Source organism: Cnephaeus nilssonii (assembly GCF_951640355.1).
Source record: "Cnephaeus nilssonii genome assembly, chromosome: 21".
Lineage (NCBI taxonomy): Eukaryota > Metazoa > Chordata > Mammalia > Chiroptera > Vespertilionidae > Cnephaeus > Cnephaeus nilssonii.
This window is the reverse complement of record NC_137092.1, coordinates 28,954,307-28,977,552: the sequence shown is the minus strand read 5'-3', so window position 1 is coordinate 28,977,552 and position 23,246 is coordinate 28,954,307. Positions and strand designations below refer to the sequence as shown.

Genomic DNA, 23,246 nt, shown 5'->3' with positions numbered 1-23,246 from the left:
AAAAACTGAAAACTGTTTTCCAAAGTGGTTTAACATTTTACATTCCTACCATCGATTTAGGAGCGTTCCAGTTGCTTTCCCACGTACTCACCAACACTTGGTATTGCTTATCTTTTTCATTATAATCATTTTAGTTGGTGTGTCGTGTATCTCATTGTGGTTTAATTTGAATTTTCCTAATGACTAACGATAGGGAGCATTTTCTTGTGCTTACTTGTCGCCCATAAGCAGGCATACCTCATTTTATTGTGCTCTGCTTTTTTTTGTGCTTCATAGGTGTTGCAGTTTTTAAAATGGAAGGCAAGGCCCCCACCAGCAGGAAGATCTCAGCTCCCTTTATTGAGGTACAGTACTCGCTTTATTCCGGCCCTCTGGAACCAATCCTGCGGCATCTCCCAGGTATGCCTGTGTCTTCTCGGGTGAAATGTCTGTTCAGTTGTTTGCCAATTTTTAAAATTGTTTGTTTTCGTGTTATTGAGTTTTGAGAGTTTGAAAAAGATATTTTGGTCTTAAGTCAATATTTTCTTTCAGCCCGTGGCTTGTCTTTTTCTTCTCCTAACATTGTCTTTCAAAAGCAGATTTAATTTCACAAAGCCCAAATTTATCCGATCTTTTATATGTCTACTTTTGTTGTTGTACCTAAGAAATCTTTGGTCACAAAGATTGTCTCTGATATTTTGTTCTTGGAGTTTTATAGTGTTCAGGAGTCTGTTGTTAATAGATATTTTTATCTTGTTTCTGATCTGAGGGTAAAAACTTTCAGTATTTCACCATTAATTATGATGTATGATAGAATTTTGGGGTAGACACCCTTTCTCATATTAAGGAAGTTTCCTTTTTATTTCCTGGTTGATTAAAAAACTTTTTTCTTTCTAGTATGATGTTTGAAATAATGAATAGGTGTTGGATGTTATGGAATGCATCTATTGAAATGAGTACATGTTTAGTTTTTATTTTTTTGTCAATGTGATAAACGACATTAATGTTCAAATTCTAAATCAACCTTTTATTCTTGGGTTAAAATAAGTTGCTTGCGATGTATTTTCCTGTTTAGATGTTGCTGGATTCTGTTTGCCTATGTTTTTGCTGAGTAAGAATTTTAAAACATTTTTTGAGTTTATATTTACTAGAGACATTGGCCTGCATTTTTTTTTTCTTATGATGGGCTTGTCTGGTTTTACTATCAAGGCCATGCTGATTTTATTTGTTTGTTTATTTATTGAGGTGACATTGGTTAATAAAATTATATAGGCTTCAAATGTACAGTTCAATAATACGTCATGGGCATATTCTATGGTGTGTTACCCATCCCAAATCTTATTTCATTACCATTTATTCTCCCTACCATTTCTCCACCCCCTTTTCCTCTGGTAATCACTGCACTGTTTTCTGTGTCTATGAGTTGCTGGTTTTATTTAATGAATTTGAAAATGTCGGTATAAGGTTGGTGTTACTTTCTTAAATGTTTGGGAAAATTAACTGAAAATTTTCTCACAGTTCATAATTGTAAGCTTTCAATTATGAATTTAATTTATGAATAGATATAGGCTATTAGATGTTTGTCTTTGTGTCACTTTTGCTAAGTTGTATTTTTAAATTAATCCATTTGTTGAAATTTTCTTTTTTGTACTTTGTGTTTAACTTGCTGTTATTTTTTTAGCTTCTGGAGCTGCTGGATGCTAAGGTATTGTCAGCCTTCATTATTTTCTAGTTTGTAAATTTAAAGTTTCCCTCTAAAGACTCTTTAGTTGTATTTTACAAGTTTTGATAATGTATTTTATTATCTTTCATTTCCAACTGTTTTCTGATTGTCATTTTGAGTTCTTCTTGGCCCATGGGTTATTTATAATTTTTCCCTTCTGTGTGCCTGTCTTTCTATTTTCTGCATCTCTGTCTTCCAGTTGAATAATCTTTGCTTCTGATGTATTAATCTGCTGTTAAATTCATATTTTTAGTTCATGATTTCTGCAATTACATTTTTTTGGTATTAGAAATTACATTTGTTTTAATAGTAATTCACTGATTACATTTCCATTTTGTCATACATTTTTTAAAAACATACTTATCACAATGATTGTAAGTTGTCTGATAATTCAGATATCTGGATCATCTGTGTTTTTGTTCTGTATTTTTCTCTAGATTTTTAATCTTTGGCCCTACCTCCCTGCATGCTTCATAACGTTCAACTAAATGCTGAACATTGTATTTGAAAAATTCTAAGGGACTTGATGATGTTATCTATCTTCAAAGAAGATGGATTGGCTTAGCCATCAATTGGGCTAAGGGCAGATCACATTGATTCAATGATTATTAAGATTGTTCACGACAGTTTTTGGTTCTATGTGGGCTCTGTCCATATGGATGGCTCAAATTCTGGTTTCTGCTATTGGTGTCTTAGCCAGAAGGCTGGTGCATAATCAAGGCTGCTCCTCCTTGGTGGACCCATATTCTAGTTTTAGTCTTTGCACTCCACACAATGGGTAAAAGTTAACTTTAAAAAAACACATACACATTTGTAGCCACTTAGCTGCTATTTTCTGCTTGATTTCCCAGCTTGCCATTCAGGGTTGCTTATGATTCAGCAAATACTTGAAGAGCAAAAGTTGCATGGAATTTTAAGCTTATTTTGCTGAGGTTCTCTCTTCTTCAAGATCTTGGTTTCTTAGGTCATAACCGCCTTAGTATCCCGGGATCCCCAACATAAAAGTGGGGGATCACCTGGGACTCAGCCCCCTGATGCAAACTGGCAACTGCTCTTACAGGAAAGAGCAGCAGAGAAAAGTCTCGCTCACTTCAGCATGTGTTTCAAATTTCTCCAGGATTTTGGACCCTCAAATTCTAATTACCTTGATTTCCTCTCTGGTGCTTCTAAGTATTTTGTTACCCTCTCCCTCGCCCCCTCCCACCCGGTTTTATAATTCTCCCTGGCAAGCAATTGGGTTGATACAAACTACTCTATCACAGTAGGATTCATGACTGATTCTCTTAATAGAGCTGTCTGTTCTTATTGCTGGAATTCAGAAGTATTTATTGGTGTGAGCACTGCCTCCAAGTAGTGGGTCCCCATGGCCAGCAAAATGCTGATGTGTTGTTGGGAGTTGGGTTTAGTGGAACACACACTGAGGGGAAGGATGTGTGTTAAGGATTAGCACCTGACAAGCAAACCGAGGCTCTGGAAAATTAAGAGAATTCTCCAAAGCCACACATGTCAAAGGGCCAGATCCAAAACCCTTGATGGAATGACTAGAAGCCCAGTGGCTCTTCACCTCTCCCGCTTTTGCACAATTCTAAGCACATACTGCAGCTCAGTTTGTTTGGCAAAGATGTTTCTGCCATTTTCTGCCTGGCCCACTCCTCCTCCTGTGTGGGCCAGACACCTGCCCTCAGGGTCCCAGAGCCCCACGAGGCTGCTTGTCTTCGCCTTTCCACACTGCAAGTCCCCGAGGTCCAGATAGGCATGTGCTCGCTGAATGAATAGAGCAATATATACTCTGCGCCTCTGAGACGAACCAACACCCCTTGAAGGGTGAAGACGGTAGTTTTTGGTCCTAGAAAGGATGGGCTGTATTCCACAGGGAGCAAGGCTTTGATGCCCTGTGAGTAGCACGAAGAAAAATTAGAATTAAAAAAAAATACTACATTTAAGGTCAATAAGTTAGACCTTAAATGGGTTAGATATGTCCTTAACAATGTCTTTAACCTACCTGTAAAAATGACATTATGGAAGTCGGAACCACATCACAACTTCTTGGAAAGTTACTTGTTGCCCATGCAACCGCCCCTGATAGAACGGCAAAGTTTGGCATTTCCTGCTCTTCTTTGGGCTGGGGGCGGCTCGTGGTCTTGAGATGGTATACAGTGTTCTGACATGTTTCCCCATGGGAGACTCTCTGACATTAGTTAGGATGGTACCCACTACCTTGGCTTCATTAGCTGATGTTTTTCCATGGGCCTGGAATAGTGCCTGGCAGGTAGATGCTCAGTGATAACTCTTGAATGAATGAATGAATGAATGAACGAATGAAAATACCATGTTCAAAGTGGCTCAGCTGTGTGTATTGGCCCTAGATCTAGGTATTGCAACTCCCCATTTTACTAATGAGGAAACTGAGGCCTAGAGAAGAAAAGGTCACTCAAGTGATGAACCGTTTCTCTGTCTATAAACGGTTACTGCCCGCTGTCCCTCCCAACACTACTGCCTTGTTGTGTGGTTGGGTGGGGCCAGTCAGTGGAAAGTTGATCCTGGGAAGGAGTGGGCATGTGCCTGCCCTTGGGGCATGTGTGGTCCATGAGGGTTAATGGAATGAACACAGGCATGAAAAACACACACTGTGGATAAACTCATCAGAGCTGTGAGGACCAGAGCCCTCACTGATCCTCCTGAGTCTCATCATGGTACATTTCACCCACTTCAGTCTACTTTTCTCGATGGGTGTGCCATTCTTGCCTTATTTATCATTACAGGGGAGGAGTGTCCAGGGAGAAACGCTGGTGAAACTCGGGAACAAGGGCAGGGGACTGGGGCGTGGGAGAGCACGGCGGGGCCAGCCTGGCTGCCAGCCTCCTGAGGGTCAGGCTCCCGAGAGAGAGGAGCAGGCGAGCCCGTGGCTTTGCTGGGAAGGGAAACACAGCCCAACAGGCATCTGAAGTTGCTGAGGAAGCCACACCCCCGTAGTTGTGGCCCACACCTCCTCCTGGAAGGGTGCTGACCGGGAAAGAAGGCAGCATTTTGCTGCAGGCTGACGGCGCAGGGGCCTGTTTCTGGCTCCGAGTGCCTGGGAGCCCTTCGCATTCACGGTGCACAAAGCCCTCCAAGCCTTTCCTAATGGGAGGTGTTATCTCCATTTTCCAGGCTGAGAAGCCCATGCAGAGAGGAAGCTGGGTCTTGCCGCCTCCACGCTTCCTCCCACCTTGGCGGGCAGAGGGTGAGTGGGTGGTGGTGGCACACACACGGTCCCGGTCTTCTGCTTCCAAAGCCGAGCTTTATCTCCCAGACCCTGCTGCCTCTTGGAGCCTTCTGGAAAGGATTGTGCTCCGAAATGAGCATCATTCCAAACTTCGGAGCCTGGGCTTGAAGGGCCTGTGCGACTTCCCACCCGGCTTCCAGCCACCACCATTCCTCATGTCTTCCCCTCACAGGGCTCCACGGCTGCCAAGGGAACTGTGAGTGACCGACTTGCTTCTGTGCATTCGGGCAGGCCTTTGCCCACACCCCTAGTTTTCCTTTGCTCCCTACTTTATTGTCTGGGAGGTATTTGAATGAAAGTGTATGGATCCTGGGCATAAATACTTGGGGGGTGGGGGTCCTTTTATACTTACCTGTGTGGTATATAAAATTTGTCAACTGGATAGCCTCTTCATTCATTCATTCATTCACTGTTGATCCATCCTTAAACATACATTTATTGAGCTCCTACTATGTGCCAACAACTCTACTAGGTCCAAAGGACTCTTGCCCTTTACTAGACAGTTGGGGGAATAGAAATTTTTAAATATGGACCAAGTATTTCTCTAGAACACACAAGTCCACGGGACAGTCAAGGATCAAAGTGCTGATAAACCGTTTGCACTGTAGCTCAGGCCCATCTGAGGAGCTGCCACACACGAGCTCCCACCAGCAGCCTCCGTCTGGTTCACGATGCAGTGGTGGGACTTGTAATCACCATCCTCTGTATCATGAGTGGCTTCCTGGGCACGTGCAGTGTCCAAGCCCTCCTTCCTGTCAGGTGCTGGGCACTAATGCTCCTGCCCCAGGAGCGCAAGGATGGGGCCTTTCAGGGATGCTTCTTACCGCCACCTTCGGGGGCCGTTCTTCTCTGACTGGCTTTGGTTCTGGGCACTGAGGCTGAGTCTGCAGAGCGACGGTGTCCTCTGATGCGTAGCAGACACCTTCCTGAGCAGTGCGACTGCCCAGCCGGAGCCGTGACCAGCACTGTGTCCCACGGCAGCCGGGGCGGATCCCGCGGGACGTCCTCAGTGTGTTATGCCTTCCCAGTGCCCCTCACCCCACTGCCCTCTCTCTGGGAATGTGTGAACGTAGCAGGTGAAAAGATGGGATTTGGATCCCAGAGATGGGTGCCTGAACCTAGCTCTGCCACATATTGGCTGTGAGGTATTTGGTAATTTCACTAATCTCAGCTATAAAATGGAAGAAAACTGCCTCCTTATATCAGCCAGGGTCCTCTGGAGAAATAGAGCCAGTACTATATATAAAATCGTACACATATGTGATTTATTTTAAGGAATTGGCTGACACAATTGTGGGAGCTGGCAAGCACCAAGTCTTTAGGGCAGGTCGGCAGGCTGAAAAAAGGGCAGGAGTTGAATCATGCTGCAGTCTTAAGACAAAATTTCTCCTTTGGGAAACCCCAGGTTTTGCCTTTAAGGCCTTCACCTGATTAGACGAGGATCACCACATTATCCAGGATAACCTTCTTCACGGAAGTCAACTGACTGTGGATGTTCATCACGCCTATAAAATGCCTTCGTAGCAACACCTAGCTTAGGGTTTAATGAAGTAGCTGAGTACTTAGCCAAACTGATGCAGGAGAGTGACTATCACTCGCTCTCATGGAAGAGCTGGAGGCTTAAGTAAAATGATGTAGAACCTGGCATGTGGTAAGCATTTAGTCATTCCTGGGGTTGCAACTACAGCTGTTATTTTTATTTTCCACTTATTTGGGTCTGCTGATGACTCAGCGAAAGCCCTGTGCTTTGTTCCAAGGTGTTTGCTACTCCGATGAGGTGATGTTGGCTGTGAGAGCCGAATGTGGGCTGGGGCACTCAGAGACGGGGGTGGACAGACAGGAAGCTCATGGAGGGCAAGTGGATGTCAGGTTTACATGTAGCTCAGAGCAGGTGCTTAATACGTATGAGGAAATGAATGTTCCAATGCAAACAAAGTCCTTATAAGCCTGGCTGTCCAATGAAGCCTCATTTGTGATAATTTTTTTCTAGTAGCCATATTTAAAAAGCATACTCATATCCAAAATATTCTTTTAAAACAGTGGTTCTCAACCTTTCTAATGCTGCGACCCTTTAATACAGTTCCTCATGTTGTCGCGACCCACAGGTTGAGAACCGCTAGCAGGGTCGCCTAAGACCATCGGAAAACACAGATATTTACATTACGATTCATTAACAGTAGCAAAATTACAGTTATGAAGTAGCAACAAAAATAATTTTATGGTTGGGGGTCACCACAACATGTGGAACTGTATTAAAAGGTCGCGGCATTAGAAAGGTTGAGAACCACTGTTTTAAAATGTAATCAATGTAAAAATTATCAATGAGACATTTTACGTTCTTTTTTTCCACACCAAGTCTTCAAAATCCGGCACGTGTGTTATACTTCCAGCCTATGTCCGTTTGGACTGGCCACATTCCAAGTGCTCAGTGGCCACACGTGGCTGGTGGCTACTGCACTGGCTGGCACAGACTTGGGGGGACGGCTCTGCAAGGCCCGCTCCTGAATCACTGCATCCTGGGGCTGGGGATGGAGTAGGTGGCATGTGGATAATGGGCCTCTCTCCAGAGGAAGCTCTGAGGACGCTTTGCTGACGGACGCCTGTCCGTTCACAGACTGCTGATGACCAGTCCTCGTAAGGTAGGAACCGAGATCGTGCGGCAAGCCTTTAGGAAGTTTCGTAGCAATTGGAAAGTCATTTTGCATCTATTGAATTTTAATAATAATAAATTCGGGATTGTAGTGTGCATTTGTTTTTTATTTATTTATTTTTTCTATGCACTTATTTGTAGTGGATTTTACACAACTCTCTGTGACAGAGTGGAAATAAATGAAAAACGGGTCCTTTACCCAGATAGTGTGGGAAGCGCCGCTCTGGTTACTCAAGCAGAGCCTCTGGGGTGGGGATTTGTGCTTGTAACAAAACTGACGATTCCCAGACACATTTGAATTTTCTGAAATTAGCTCCAAACCCCGGGAACTGTAGATGTGATTTAATTTTAATTTTATCACTCCCCTCCACCCAAAAATTAACAAACCCCCAAAAAACAAGTTGCTGTGTGTCCAAAGGCAGGGCTCAGGCCTGGGAGGGTCTTCATAACCCGGACTGTGCTCACTTCAGGGCACTGTCCCGGGCCTGTGGGAGCCGGTGCTGCCTGACACCCACTCAGGCCCACACGGCCCTGCTGCTGCTGGGACCCAATGTGAATCCTCGAGAGTCCTGGGATGTTGACGGTTGTCTCTGATCCTTCACACAGAGAAGATGACTTTTCTGTCTCCGTCTCTTGGAGCAGACAGGCAATCTGTTTTAAAAAAGGAAGAAAAAAAAAAAATCCCTGGACCCAAAGGAACTCTATTTTTTCTTGTCCTCACTCAGAGCTTTTGTAGAACATCTTGAGCTTTCAAAGGCTGTGCATGGATTGATTCTTTGTCCCTGACCCCAGGGCTTGCTGCCGCTGTGTTTTGGGCTAAGGCTCCCTATAGAAATCCCAGTGGCCTCAACTCGGCAAGTCTTAGTGATTGGATGACTTTGGAAGCAGTTTCCTTATATAACTCATCACAGATGTCCTTTGTAATTTGTCATCTTCTCTTTCTGTGAGGCTCTCCTCGAAGGATCTTTCTGGTGTGGCTTGAAACTTTTAAATCAGCTTTCAGGCCAGAATTTCTGCCAGGAAATGGAGGCCTTTCCCTCTGCTCTGCCAGTCTCTGGTGGAGTTGTTTTAGTAACGCCGGTGGGTCTTGATCCGGCATCTAGAAGGGTTCAGAAAACCTGGAGAAGGGGCTGTGCATAAATTAAATAAGAGTCCATAAATTTGAAAGGCATTTGGGGGGACAGAGGAGCTTGGCTGAAGAAACGAAGTTCTCCTTGTCTCAGGACCCCTTGCTTTTTATTAACACAATTTGTCCTAAGGCAAGGTGGAGATATACACATCAAAGGGTAGGGTTAGGTACAGAATCCATTGTCAGATTGGGGAATTGCCCTCGGCTGTTCAGGTGTTTGGCCAACAGGAGGCAATAACATGTAGATTAAGATGCTATGAGCTGTCTGGCAGCAAGCAATCATCCTTTTCAGGTTTGGGGAAATGCCTTTAGCCATTCCCAAAAGGCAATAACATGTGACTCAGCCCTTGTTGAGTCTCCAAGTTCCATCAACCTTTCGATGAAACTCTTGCAATTATGACATGCTGGAATTGGCTTCCCGCATTTTAGGTTCTGGCTTCATCCCACCAGCCCAATACTCACTTAGAGAAAGATTTGTCTCTTCCCACTAAATCTCAAAATACTACTGTATTAGTCTGTTCGGGCTGCCATAAATAAATCACCACAGCCTGGGTGGCTTAGGCAACAGACATTTATTCCTCACAGTTCTGGAGGCTGGAAGTCCAAGATCAAGGTGTCTGCAGGGTTGGTTTCTCTGAGGCCCCTCCTTGGCTTGCAGGTGGCTGCCTTCTGGCTGTGTCTCCTCATGGCCTTTGTGCACGTGATTTCTGATGTCACTTTTTCTTCTTGTAAGGACCTTCCTATTGGATTAGTGTTCCCCCCCCCCCCCTTCAGACCTTATTTAACCTTAATTGCCTTGTTAAATCTATCTTCAAATACAAGTCACATTGGGAGTTAAGGCTTCAACAGAAGGATCTTGGGGGGACATAATTTAGTCCCTGACAACTACTAATTGGTTCTGCTCAGTGCCCAAGCAGCTTCTTCTTAGATCCCCATTAGCTGGTGATGTTCCAAGATGCAAGATGGGATTTCCTGGAGTTTGTCTCTCAGGGGGCCAGGTAAAACTGAGGTAGGGCGAGAACCCATGCCTGGAACCCAGGCCTAGAATGGACCGCTGTCCTTTACTGGCCCGGCGCCTCGCATCCCCTCTCTGGCAGCCTGCCTCTCAGCCAGGGGGGTGCCAGCTGCCCCTCAAAGAGAGGGGGAGGCCTGGAGAGGAATGAGGCTCTTTAAAATCACCAGGGCTGACGGTGCGCTAACCACTCAAAAGCGTTAACAGAACAGCTGCAACATATGATAAAAATCACTTGAAAAGTTCATTGATTTTTGCAGCAAAACTGCAAGTACTTCGCTTTATAATAATTGTTCCCTCACGCTCTCGAATCTTGTACTTGTGCTACAAGGGCATTCGGGTCGGGGTGCGTTCAGCGAGCAGGCCTGGGAAGACAATGGCACGTGGCTGAAGAGACACTTTAATCATGAGCTAATTTACAAACCAAAGCAAACAGAGTCGGGTTTTGTCTAAGATTATTAGAAGATGTTAATTCTGTGCTTAAATTATTTCTCTCACTCTTTTCCCCTGAGCTCATAACTAGGAAAAACAAAAAAAAGGAACCATCAACCCAATCTCATTCCCCAATTCTTATCTTTCTAATTAAAATTTGTGACTTGGCATCTGTGGGTGTGTGGGTTACTTTTTCCCCCTTCTATTTTCTGAAAACAAGGTACTTGTTATTAAAATTCTTATTGCTTCTTGGCGTGAGCTCCTAGCACCCAGACAGAACGGCTGTGGATCCTTTCTCAGTATTTTTTCTCTTGAGTTGAGAGAAACAATGAAAGAACTTAGTGCAGAGTGGGTCCCTCATGGGTCCCCGGCCCAGTAGATCCCAGCGGGCCACTCGGTGGCCAGCATGGTCCTACTCTCTTCCCTACAGGACCTGCTCTGCCCTGCCCTGTCTCACTGGCCTCTCTCTCCTCCCAGGCTGGCCAGATCCCATGGCCAGGATTTAAAAGTACACAAGCAAACAGACCTCAAACTGGACTAACTCTCAATTATCCGCATGAGTGGAGGGCTAATCCAATATTCATTTCTACTCGGCTTTGCAACGCCTTGTACGATTTGCTCAGGACAGATTTACCTGGCCGTTTCCGCTCTGCTTGGGTGAATAGCTTTAGCATTTCCAATATGCCCATGGACTGGGGGTGGGGCTTGTACCCCAGTGACATTCTGGGGTGGAAGGGAAGTCAGTTTGGGTAGGAGAATCTGACGGAATTGACCCACATAGGGAGTCCCTGAGCTGGCTGTCCTACCACCCTCTGTCTCCGGGTCATTTCTTCTAGCTTTTTATTTTCATCCACTCAGAGCATCTGGGTAGAATACAGTATTTTGACTTATTTCTACTCTCTGGTGGAAAGGAGAGGCATTTATGAATTGGTTCATGTATTCAACAGATAGTTATTAAGTCTCTCCTACGAGCCAGGCACTATGTTAGGGGCTGGGGGCACAGTGATTGAAATCATCGTGGAGCTGATGGAGCTTACGCACCTATGAGAAAGATAGTCGTGCCCACGGATGCTGGAACATTTTCCTTTGCCAGCTGGTGCAGTGTTACCCTCTCCAGTAGGAGGGCGCTGAAAGGGCACGGCAGCAGGCAGGGGCCTCTCTTCCTGGTTCTGGTGTGCTTCCTCCTTCTTACTCCTGCCCTGTGGTCAGCAACTTGAAGGCCATCTGTGGTACTCACCCTCCGGTGAGTTTCCCTGGCACCCCCGTTGGCAACTTCCCAGGAGTCTCACTGGTGTCCTCTCTGCCCCTTGCAGAGTTTTCTGCCCTTTAGCCCCAGCACCCCAACCTCTCCACCATCCAGTGGGCCACAGCCAATCCTCTCCAACAAGGTCTCCCCCTCCCCCTGGGGGTGGAGTTACTTCTTTAGGTGCTCTGCCTCGGCCCTGGAAGAAGTGACTGCTCCCTATGCCCGTCTTCCCTGCATTCGGAGTTCTCTGTATCCTTTAGCCAACTCCCTGTTACCATGAGGAATTCTTACATTAGACTTTCCTTGTTCAAGCTACTGTGCAGATTGTCTCCTCACGAATCCTGGCTATAGCAGAAGAAAGAACACTCGCTTGCGGGCACAGCCTCAGACTGTGCGCTTTCTTTAGTGGTGAGACATTGGAAAGTCATTTCCTTTTCTGAACTTAAATTCCTCATCTGCAGTATAAACTGGGGATGGGCTACCTTCTCTACCTTCTACCAGGATTGTTCCAGGAATCACACTGGATAGTGGACGTCACTGATTAAGGGGTCGAATACAGGATATACATTCAGTCTAAGTCCAAGTAGGGAAAACTGAAGGCTTGGGGGAGAATAAAAAAAAAGATAAAGTAGAAAGTATTGGGCCCTAACAGGTTTGGCTCAGTGGATGGAGTGTTGGCCTGCGGACTGAAGGGTCCTGGGTTCGATTCCGGTCGGGGGCATGTACCTTGGTTTCGGGATCAATCCCCAGTGGGGGTTGTGCAGGAGGCAGCTGATGGATGTTTCTCTCTTATCGATGTTTCTAACTCTCTTTCCTCTCCCTTCCTCTCTGTAAAAATCAATAAAATATATTAATAAAGTATTGGGGGGGAAGACTCTGGTTGGCATTTATGGCTTCATGTCATCTGAAGCCTCCTCTCTCTGTTCCCTCCGTTTAGTGAAGTGAAAACAAGACTGAGAACAGGGAGTTTGAAAAGAACACACTAAGTTCTTTCCTTTAATGATCTTAGAAGTCTAGAGAGAAATGGCTTTATGTCAGCCTCCCTGGAGCTGAGTAGCTGAGGGGCATTGGTGCCAAGGAGATGTAGGAGCTGAGAATAAACCAACCACAGGGGCCTTTTGATTGATCTAAAATTCAGAGTGAACTGATACAATTACAGTTAAGGATCATAGAGAAAGATGCTAAATTGTACCTCAGGATATTTTATTTTTGGCTTTAAAAATAATTCTATATTTGTTGGAGCTGTGTTATAGTTATAAGTTTTGATATCAAATTTTATGGTTTCACCAAAAGAGGAAATGTTGGAACCTTGTTGTTCAGGATGTGTCTCTATGGCCTGGCACCTCGTGGCCAAATGTCTAAATTGCAGGTTTAGTGTTTTGTTTTGTTTTCATGGGCAAAGCAGGTTGCAGGGTGTAGCTTTAGTAACATATTGAGAGGTTATAGGCTATAGTTAGCAACCAAATAGTTGAGGTTTTTCTGAGAAAGTCATGTTCTTTGGGCAGATAAGTACAATTTAAGTGCCCAACAAGAATGTAATTTTATGTGATATCTATTAAGAGGATTCATAGAAAGTTATCATGAGTCCTGAGGATTTTTGTTTATCCAGAGAGCATGGCAGAAGGACTCGGACTAGGCTGTTCCTTTTGTGGTCTCTTCCCCTTCTTGGACCTTAATTTACTTGCCTGTAAAGCAAGAGGGGTTGAGTTGTTCAGTGACTTTATACTTCTTTTTCAACTGTGACCCATAGTGAAAATTACTATTTTTATATCACATTATCTCTCTCTGTCTGTTTCTGTCTCTGCCTCCTCCCCCCCCCCCCACACACCCCAAATAAATTTCCATAAAACAGTGCCTAGCCTTACTAAATGCAATGCATTTGGTTCCATGCCTCCCCCTCCCCTCCCCCCAATCACTGACTCCACTACATTTCATTACTTTCACAACAAAACTTAAAAACTGGGTTGGGAGCCATTATTTCACCTACAAAATGGGTCTCAGCCCAGAGTCCACAATGCACTGAATACAATAATCTCTAACAGACAATCTATGTCTATGAGATTATTTGCAACTTGATAAAATCTCACAATGGGTTCCTTACAACTGCTACCACCTGCTTCAGACCCAGTGAGCATCTGCCATCAGCAAATCCATAGCCAGTGAGAACCAAGTCTGAATATAGACTGGGCGCCCCATGCCTTCCAGGACGTGGCATTTGGAATTAGTTTTGTGCTCAAACCTTGGCGGGCAGTGTGCCTCCCCGAAAGGATGTCTTCTTGCTGAGCTTCTGCCTCCGTCTCCTGTGCCTGGAGGCCTGGCTTCCTGTTCAGTTGAGGAGTATGGACCCTACCCTGTTGCCTGTGTACCAGCTCCTGGCTGTGTCTTGCTTCATTTTAGATAAACCTTCCAGGAAGCATAATGATACCACCTGTTTGGCAATTGGATGTTTCTGATTCTGATGTCTGTCCTGAACATATCTTCATTCATCACCTTTCTTTGGGTGTTCTGATTCTGACTCCTGGGCCACGTGAGGATCCCAATAAAACTCACCGTCTAGCTCGGTGGAGCAGGGAGTGCTAAACCTATGGATTTATGCCTTTTCATGATTTACAGATCCCCAGCGGGCAATGGGTAATTTAACTTTCAATTTAACTATTAAACATTTCTCTGAAGCAGTTGCTATTCTATAAACAATCACTAAAATATACCATGACAATTCACCTTCAAGAATCATGAAATAATTCCATTTAAAAATAATCCCCATTGTGACATGAAAATGTATCTTCTCTATCTACCGCTTGTCCCCACAACTTAACTGTTTTATAAGGACACAGATTCTGTGTATAGTTTCTTAACGTCAGTGCAAATCTCTTTTTAGCCCAATGAAGTTTGTTGGCACATTTTTGGGAACTTGCATTTCAGCTCTAACTCCTCTAGGGATAGAAAAGAAAGAAAAAAAAAAGGCCAAGGAGAATTTGAGCTAAGGCTCAGGGAGAACTTCCTGATAGAGGTGTAGAATGTTTCCTTTAAAATAATAGTAATTATAATAAAAGGGGGTGGGGAGGTTGTCTAGTCTGTGAGGGCCGCAGGGGGAGAGTTAAAATGATTTCCCAAGGTCAAGGTCTGATCCAGCCCCAAGATTCTTTGATGTGGCTGTCCTGTCCCTTCCAGCTGTGTTTTTGATCCAAGCCTTGCCTCCTGGAGCCCTGAGCTCTGAGTGAGAAACCTCCAGCCCTCCACCACCCTTGGCAACGCAGGACCTTGCACCAGCTGGCCGACCTGTGCTCTGGGGATTGCAGACCCAGACCGGTGGGTTCCTCTGATTTGCTTTGACTGCTGGGCTTCCAGGGAAGCCCACAGGCACTCGGAGCTGATGAACCCCTTCCAGGGATCTCCTGCCTCCATTTGTTAACTCATTTGGGGCTTCCCGGGCATCCTCTCATACTGAGCACAGAGAGTCTGCCTTTCACCTTGTCATTTTTGCACTTCACTGGTTATGTGTGGCTGACTGATGCTACATGGTTCTGCGACCAACCATCTCGTCAGAGTTCAGCCTAATGACTGAGTCTCTAGTTGTGGTTCAGGTTAACTAGGAGCCCGGTTAATCCCTTTTGGAATACAGTAGTTCCCGGTTATCTCTGGGTGATACATTACACTCCAATCCCCCCAGTGGATATACGGAACCCTGTATGTACTAATTTTTTCCCTATGCATATCTTTTCACTTAAGCTCTTCATGGCTTCTTTTTTTCCACAGCGTCTTCCTCTTTGAATTTCTGCTCCTTCGATTTCAGTCACTATGGTGACCATTAATGCTGTTTCCTCCATCTAGTGAGCTAGACTAGATGAAGTCAGAGAGAGAACAGGGGGCTAGATTGTGGTGGTCCTTGTGAAGCATTTAAGCCACCGTAGGACATTGTAGTCATCGATAACATAAATAATCAGCGTTATAAATGGGTATTGATTTTTGAGGGACATCTATTGAAATAATTATATTGACTTTTCATTCAATATGTTATTGCAATAGGTAACATTAATAGATATTTAAAGCTTGAGCCTTTTGTATATTTATAGGATAAAATTATCTTGATTATGATTATTTTTAATATGCTATTGATAAGCATTTATTTAGGACTTTTACACGTCTGTTCACAGGTGATATTGGCTTAGAGTTTTATTTTCTTGGGTTGGATTTGTGCATTTTTGGTATGAGCACTATTCTAGCTTTATAAAATCATTTTCCATGCTATGCAGCATTTGGTATAAATTGGATATTTTCTGTAGTTCTTTGAATGGCAGAAATTTTCCAAAGATTATTGGTTCATTGATGTTTATATTTCTTCTTGAGACTATTATAATTTATAGTTTCCTATAAAGTCATTATTTTTAATCTGTTTCAAATTTATTGGCATAATATTCTATGTATGATTTTCTTATAATAAAAAAAGCCATACTTACCCTAACCAGTTTGGCTCAGTGGATAGAGCATCAGCCTGCAGACTGAAGGGTCCTGGGTTTGATTCTGGTCAAAGGCACATGCCCGGGTTGTGGACTTGATCCCCAGTAAGGAATGTGTAGGAGGCAGCCAATCAATGATTCTTTCTCATCATTGATGTTTCTTCTTCTCCCTCTTCCTCTCTGAAATCAATCAAAATATATTTTTGAAAGCCATACTTAAATAATCTTTTTATTTGTAGCTTTCCTTCTTTTCCTGATCAGATTCACCCAGTGTATTATTTTTTCTCTTTTCAAAGAATTAGCTCTTAGTTTTATTGACCAATACTTTTAAAAATATCTTTCATTAATTTCTGGGTTCATCTTAGTTTAATTATCAACTAATTAGTTTATTTTTACCTTTCTTGATTTTAATTCATTTAATTATTAACAATTTTATTGCCTATCAAATGTATGAAGGCCACAAATTTTCTTAAATTTATTTTGGGTACATGCCGCTGATTTTGGTATATTGTATTCCATTTGCTATTCATCTCTAAAGAGTTTATTTCCACATTATCCTTTAATCAAAGATTTTTTAGAAATGGGTTTAAATTTCTGGCTGCATATTTTGGGGTAGAGGGGTGCTATAGTGGATATCCTGCAGTGCCACATAATTCTTCCTTTAGGACCAGGACATTCATTCTCGGGGCAGGAAATGTTGACTACTAATGGGTCCCAGCCCTTCTCTCATTGTCTTCAGCCAAAAGGAGCTAGCTGCTCACCAAAGTCACAACCCTGCTAGGGGCCCCAGTGCAGCTCACAATCATTGCCTGGCCAATGAGGGCACAGAGGCCTGGACTTCTTTCCTCAATTTGGCACAACTTTGAGGGGCAAATAGTTCCCAAGGTTTAATCCTTACCCCTCCTTCCACCATCCTCACCCCACCACTGCCTACACTGACATCAGACCTTAGGGGCCACCTTTCTCTCTTCTCAGAAGAAGAAAAACCTTTGCTTTTCCTGATGGTCGGGGGCTTAGGTGAGTTGAAGTGGGGAAGATTGGATGGATTTCTTTATTCTCTTTGCTTTTTCACCCCCACCCCTACCCCCAGTCTCCACTTAACTCAAATGCTGACTGACTTCCCACTTACTGGCCTAGAGGCAGTGTTCATGGATTCTTTTTAATAGTTTTTATTTAGTGCTACATTGAGATATCTCACAAAATAGGTAACAAAGACATGGTCCTTTAAAAGTTAAGGGCTTAAGAGGGATCAATATTTATTGAAAAGTATTTTTGATGCTGTTTTGGTAGCTGTGGGAATGAAAACTGAAGGAGACTCTGTCTCTCCCCTCAAAGCACACGGCCTGGCGGCAAGATCTGGCCCAGCAGGTGCATGCTGAGAGCTCCAGGTGTGGCCAGGAATGGAGGACTGTCAGTCCAGGGGTCGCCAAAGGCCTAGCAGCCCTCACTGAGGTGGTGCCAGAGAACAGGAAAGGGAAGGGGGCGACAAGCCCATTGGATCTATTGTTCCTGTAGCTGTGCACATTTCTTGCTTCTTCATGTGGAAAAACGAATAGAGGTGAAAGTCACAGTCAGCTTCTCAGAATGCTCTGAGGCTCTTTGAGCCTGCTCTAGGTAAGGCCTATGTCTCCGTTAGGGGTCATTATCATCAGCAACATTGTTCTGGATCCCTGTTTAAGATCCTCCCTCCTGAGATTTTGGGGTAGAGACAGAATGTAAGGAGGGCCTGTGTTAGGAGCTCTGGTTTCCTCTGACATTGATTCCATACATGATGACCAATCAGCCATGACAATAAATGACCACATATTCCGTTTACAGACCAGAAGAAACCAGTCCAGAAATTTAATAGAAAGCATACCCAAGACTCTTAAGGAAATGAGTCAAAATCTTTTAAATTTTTAATTTTTTACTGGTGTCTTTTAAACTTTTGTTTTTATTTGTGTGTATGTGTGTGTTTATGTGCAAAATTCCATATTGGCAGCAGAATTGATCGCCTCCGGGCAGATGTCCCTGTGCCTAGAGCCTACTGATAAAGGGACAGGAGGAGGAAGCAAAGATACTGGAATTGATGAAGAAACATATGGGAGGAATCAATACAAATTATACCAACTGAGTTGGAATTTCAGTGACCAAGCAATGTTTAAACAAAATGGCTGGTCAGTGTTCATCTCTGATGGAAATGCCATCTAATAGTCCCCCTTCTGGGACTAATGCCACAACCAATTATAGAAAATTGACTTTATACCTGAATTCCCAAATGCGAGGGAAAAATTCCAGGCACCTGAATTTTCAAACAAACAACAAAAATACTCAGGTGAAATGATGTGGAACAATGTATGAGCAAATTGTTTTTCGAAGCAATAGATCAACATGTGTGAGTTGCAACCCAAGTGGAGTGACCAGTCTGGCTGGGGTCCATAGGGAAGAAGGACTAAAGTTGAAATTTACGTGTTTTTAGGCATATGAAGACATAGATGGGGGTTGAGGACTGGGCGGTAAATTCAGGTGGTGGGATCTGCCCGCTTTGGTGATGGTTTCAGACCATAGAGATCCCAGCTGACAACCTCTCCATCTTCATCTACCTGTGTTTCCTGCACCCACAGCCAGTAGGTTACAGGCAGAGAGAATTTATTCCAGGTTATTCTTTTCTGGAGCCCTACTCCCTTGAGTTGGAGAACAAAGCTTCTTGGTGTCCTCTTTAGCATTTGTTTCCCCAAAGGTTTACATTTCATTCCCAGCATTAACATATCAATGCCACAATATGCATACATTTTCATTAAATTGCTTTCAGTTGGAATAGCCAGCATGCCCTTGCAATGCCATTAAATGTGAACAATTATGAAGAAAGAGAACACTCTACTTATTCTCTTTCAAGACCTCAAACTAGATTACCTTGTTCTTCTAACAGGTGAAAGTCCTTTTGCCCAGCATATGAGACATGGACAAATTGCTTCAATTTCAGGCTATTTTGGAAGCCTCTGCCTTCAGTCGCTTTTCCCATTCACTTGTTTTTTGAAGTGTAATGTTAACTCTTGATCATGGGCAGTAAATGAGGGGAACTGTATCATAAGTAATCGAAAATGGCAGATAATCCAAAAGGCATTTTTATTTGGCTTTGAAATATACATATATGCTTACCTTTGGATATGAGGATGTTTGCATTTTCCAGAAACTTATTTCACATCAAATTAGGAAGCCAAACTGGGAAGCCTTCATGCCCCTGGTACTGAGAGGCTATGCCCAATTTCTATTCCTGCCAACCCCAATTATTTCCACCTCCCAACTCACTTCAGAATGTGGAAAAGCATAAAGGACTCTCAGATTCATTGACGTTTTATTCTCAGCCAAACCTATGCAGAAGCAGGGAAGGAGTTAAATAGGCCAGTTTCCACAGTTGTCCAGAAGTAAACAGAGGGTCTTGAGAAATCAACAGAACTGTGGTTTATACAGACGTAAGAATTAACCCATAAAGAGCCTATGTCTGAGGTCATAGCAGAGCAACTTTTCAAATATAGAAGGAGTGATCCAGATCAATATGTTGATTTTATTATGCAGCAAACACTCTTGATTGTTCTAGTGGATATAAGATTAAAAAGCAACCATCTTATTGTGCCTCTAAAGACTTAAATGATTCAGTCCGTTCCCATCTCTTCATCCCCATCTGCTCCTCTCTGCCCCTCGCTCACCACGTACCAGCCCCACCAGTCTTCTCCTGTTGCCTTGGACATGCCAGGTCTTCCCTTGACTTAAGACCTTTGTGCACTTGGAACCGCTGCCTCTCCTTGGGGTTCTCCCATGTCTCCTCACATGGCGACTCCTCCTCTTTCTTTAGTCCTCAGCTCCAGCAGCCCCACCTCTGACAGGCCTTCCCAGCCTCCTGTCCTCAAATACATCTTTTGTGATGTTCTGTCTCAGCAACCCCTCCCTTTTGGGTCAGGTTGTTTCTTCTTGCCCCTTTTACTAGGAGGTAAGTGTCCTGTGGGCAAGGACTTTCTTGTTCAGGGTTGCATCGCAGCTCCTAGCAGGGAGCCTGGCTCACGGAGGTGCACAGTACATCCGTCAAAGCTGAGTGGGAAAGCGCTCACAGGCCAGTGCTGAGCAGTAGTAAACCTGAAAGCAGTAATTACTGACAGTTGTTTCAAAACTTAATGTCAACTGAATTGCTTTCAAACAGTGTGACCTATTTTAGGGATTTTTAAAAATTGTATTTTTTGTTATAGAAAGTTTCAAATCTTGTTTTATTTCTATTTCCACCCATCATTCTCTCCCCACTATTGTTGTGTTTGTTTTTTTTAAAGCAAATTGTAGATATCATATGAGGGCCAAGGGTGAGGTAGGTGAGGAGTCTAGGGTACAACATTGTAGGGGACTTCGTCCCAGGTGCTAACTCTTTACAGGACCTGAGGACTCAGTCCCAGCCCTGGTCCTGCATCATATCATTTCACTAGTAAATATTTCAGTATGTATGTGTCTGTATAAGCCAAACAACCTATTAAAAAATACCCCACACATACTTCATACTTGAAAATAACAATTCCTGCCCTAATCGGTTTGGCTCAGTGGATAGAGGGGTTTGGCCTGTGGACTGAAGGGTCCTGGGTTCGATTCCAGTCAAGGGCACATGCCTGGGTTTCGGGCTCGATCCCCAGTGCGGGGTGTGCAGGAGGCAGCCGATCAATGATTCTCTGTCATCATTGATATTTCTATTTCTCCCTTCCTCTGAAATCAATAAAAATATATTTTAAAAAATATATTTTAAAAAATAACAATTTCTTAGTATCATCAGATGTCCAGTCTGCATTCAAAATTCCCTGATTTATTTTATAATATTTTTTTTAGGTTTGTTTGAAAGAGAATCCAAACAAAGTCTACACTTGGTTGATGTGGCTCAGAGAAAGTCTCTTTCAATCCATTGGTCTCCCCATTCCTCTTTTTAAATTTTTTTCTTGTGATTTATAGATTTACAAAAAACAGGTGACTTGACCTGTAAACTTTTCCATTATCTTGATTTAGCTCCATGCTTCTGTGTGAGGTCATAGAACATGTTCTTCTGCCTCTGGTACATCCTGTAAACTGGTGATTCAATCCGGCAGCTTGATCGGTGTCTTAGTTCAAGGTGCTGTGATAGAGTATGATAGTCAGGGTGGCTTGTAACCAACAGAAGTTTTTCTCAGTCCTGGAGCCTGGAAGTGTGGGATCGGGATGCCAGCATCGCTGGGTTCTGGTGCTGACCCTCTTCCGAGTTCCACTGGTCTACCAGATCTGGTTGGTGTAGGAATGGAGTTGGGTGTAGAGAATTGACTAAAGGACCACTGAGAAGAAAATACCATTTTTCCTTTTTAAAAACAAAGCATTCTTTTCCATCTATATTTCTCTGTCTCCGTTTTCCTTTCGGACTACACATAATACTTTTGTTGTTGTTTGATATGAAAGAAGGCATGCAGACGGCAGAGACTTGTGGAGATAGTGAAGGGTCACAGTGGGCTTTCTCAGGGCCCCATGGGGGACAGAGGACTGAGGCCACTGGGATAGTTGTTCCTTGTGACCTGGAGCTGAGGTTTCCGATGGATTCAGAAGAACCTGGGGCTCTAACAGGCCCTCTGCGCCGTGAGCGTGCCTGACAGCCACAGCTGCACTGCTCCCTGGGGTGTCATTACCCTTGGGGTCAGGAGCAGTGTTTCAGAGGAACAGAAAACACTGGTCGCCACCTCGCCAAGCTGCCTGGGATTATTTTTGTTGTTACTGTCTCTGGGGAAAGCCATAATAGCATTTCTGAAAGTGGAGTGGTTGCTTCCCTTATTGTTACCTGATTATTTCTTAGTTGATATATTTTTTTCTAGTATGCTTTTCCACAAAACTTATTGTTCAGGGGGAGAGACAATTGAAATCAATTGCTAATTAAATTTGCGTCTAAATTAATAAATCACAACTATTCAGATCATATCTGTCTGAATAATTTCTATTATGGGGAACATAATTGTTAGACTCAGCATCTAATGAACCATATTGTTAGGTAAAATTCTTATGACAATCGGGACTAATAGAACATATTAACCTTTATTCTTCCCAGCTTGACATTACATTGGACCGTGTTAATAGGAGAGCACCTGGATGAATTCCATCATTAAGTAGCCATCGTGACTCCGCTGGCCCTTCTGAGGGAGCCCGCAAGGCTCTGGGAAATTAGTGCTGTTTGATGTTTGCCAATGGGTGTCCTCATCTACAAGCAAGTTTTAGGGCATTTGGTTCTGTGTGTGCATGTCTTTCTGAGGTGAAAACTGTACTAAACTCAAGAGCTTCCATTGAATGTCAATACCTGTTGGGAGCACCCGTCCATAAGGCACTCTAGGATAGGTAGGTAGTGAGGTGCTGATAGAAGAAATAAATATTATTCTTTTCTTAGGGGAATACACAGTCTAATGGAAAAAACAGGAGAGCTTTATAAGAAAGTATAAAGGACTCCCATTTCAGAGAATTTGAAGTATATTTGACTAGAAGAAGTTTTGTGGACCTATATCGAGATGTGACTCTGAAGTTTCCTAGAGAGTATATCACAATTTATACATTATCTCCTTGAAAATGTCAGCACAGCAATCCACACACCTCCCCCAGTGTACTCTGGGAGATGTCGTCAGAGTTTGAAATGCCTAGGATGGAATCTCTGCTCTGCCTTTATAACTAGGAAAATAACCCTATTAACAGAACAAAGAAATATTGAGCAATGTTACAGTTCCAGGTGCAGGCCAGACTCCCTTATCAGCCTGGGACACCAATAAAGCTGGAAATGCAATGGCCGGTGACAACCAATCTATCGCTGATCACTGATACCCAGATCCCCACTTTGTGCAGAATCCTCTATCACTGAAGGGCACCCATGGGCCTTTCTCAGTAACCACAAAACTGGTTTTTGTTTTTTTTTTTGGTCTTGCAATAGCCATAAAATTGGCCCCAATAAATTGTAGAGGCCACTTCCTCTCACCTTAGTTCCTAGTCCCTTCTTGCCTGTGAGAGGGGGTGGGATGGGGTGGGAGGGTGGATCTAGAACATCACTGTGTAGCAAGACTGTCTGTCAAAATCACCACAAGTTGGCACCCAGTCCTACTTCTTTGTTTGTTTCGTTTAAAAGTAATGGACCTCTTGTGAGGGACAGGTGGTCGCATCATTACTTTTGGCTCAAGCACATTCCTGAGAGGAACACTGAACCCCAGTTATCTATGGTGCAGGGAGGAGGATGCATACCCGGCCCTAAGAGATACACCCTCCCAGCCCCAGGCCTACCAATCTGGGGATATGTGCCCAAGTCACACATGACTTCGATGTACCACTTAGGACTTGGAGTCATCTGCTCCATTT

General features: G+C 43.7%; 1 protein-coding gene across 2 annotated transcripts in view; it reads left to right on the top strand.

Annotated features, from left to right (window-relative positions):
• Nucleotides 1-23,246, top strand: part of RPS6KC1 (ribosomal protein S6 kinase C1) — a 503,192-nt gene that overhangs the window by 263,894 nt on the left and 216,052 nt on the right. For both annotated transcript variants that reach the window (XR_013812996.1, XR_013812997.1), the window contains one exon: nt 277-399. The gene's annotated coding sequence lies outside the window, so the exon portion shown is untranslated. The remainder of the gene's footprint in view (nt 1-276; nt 400-23,246) is intronic.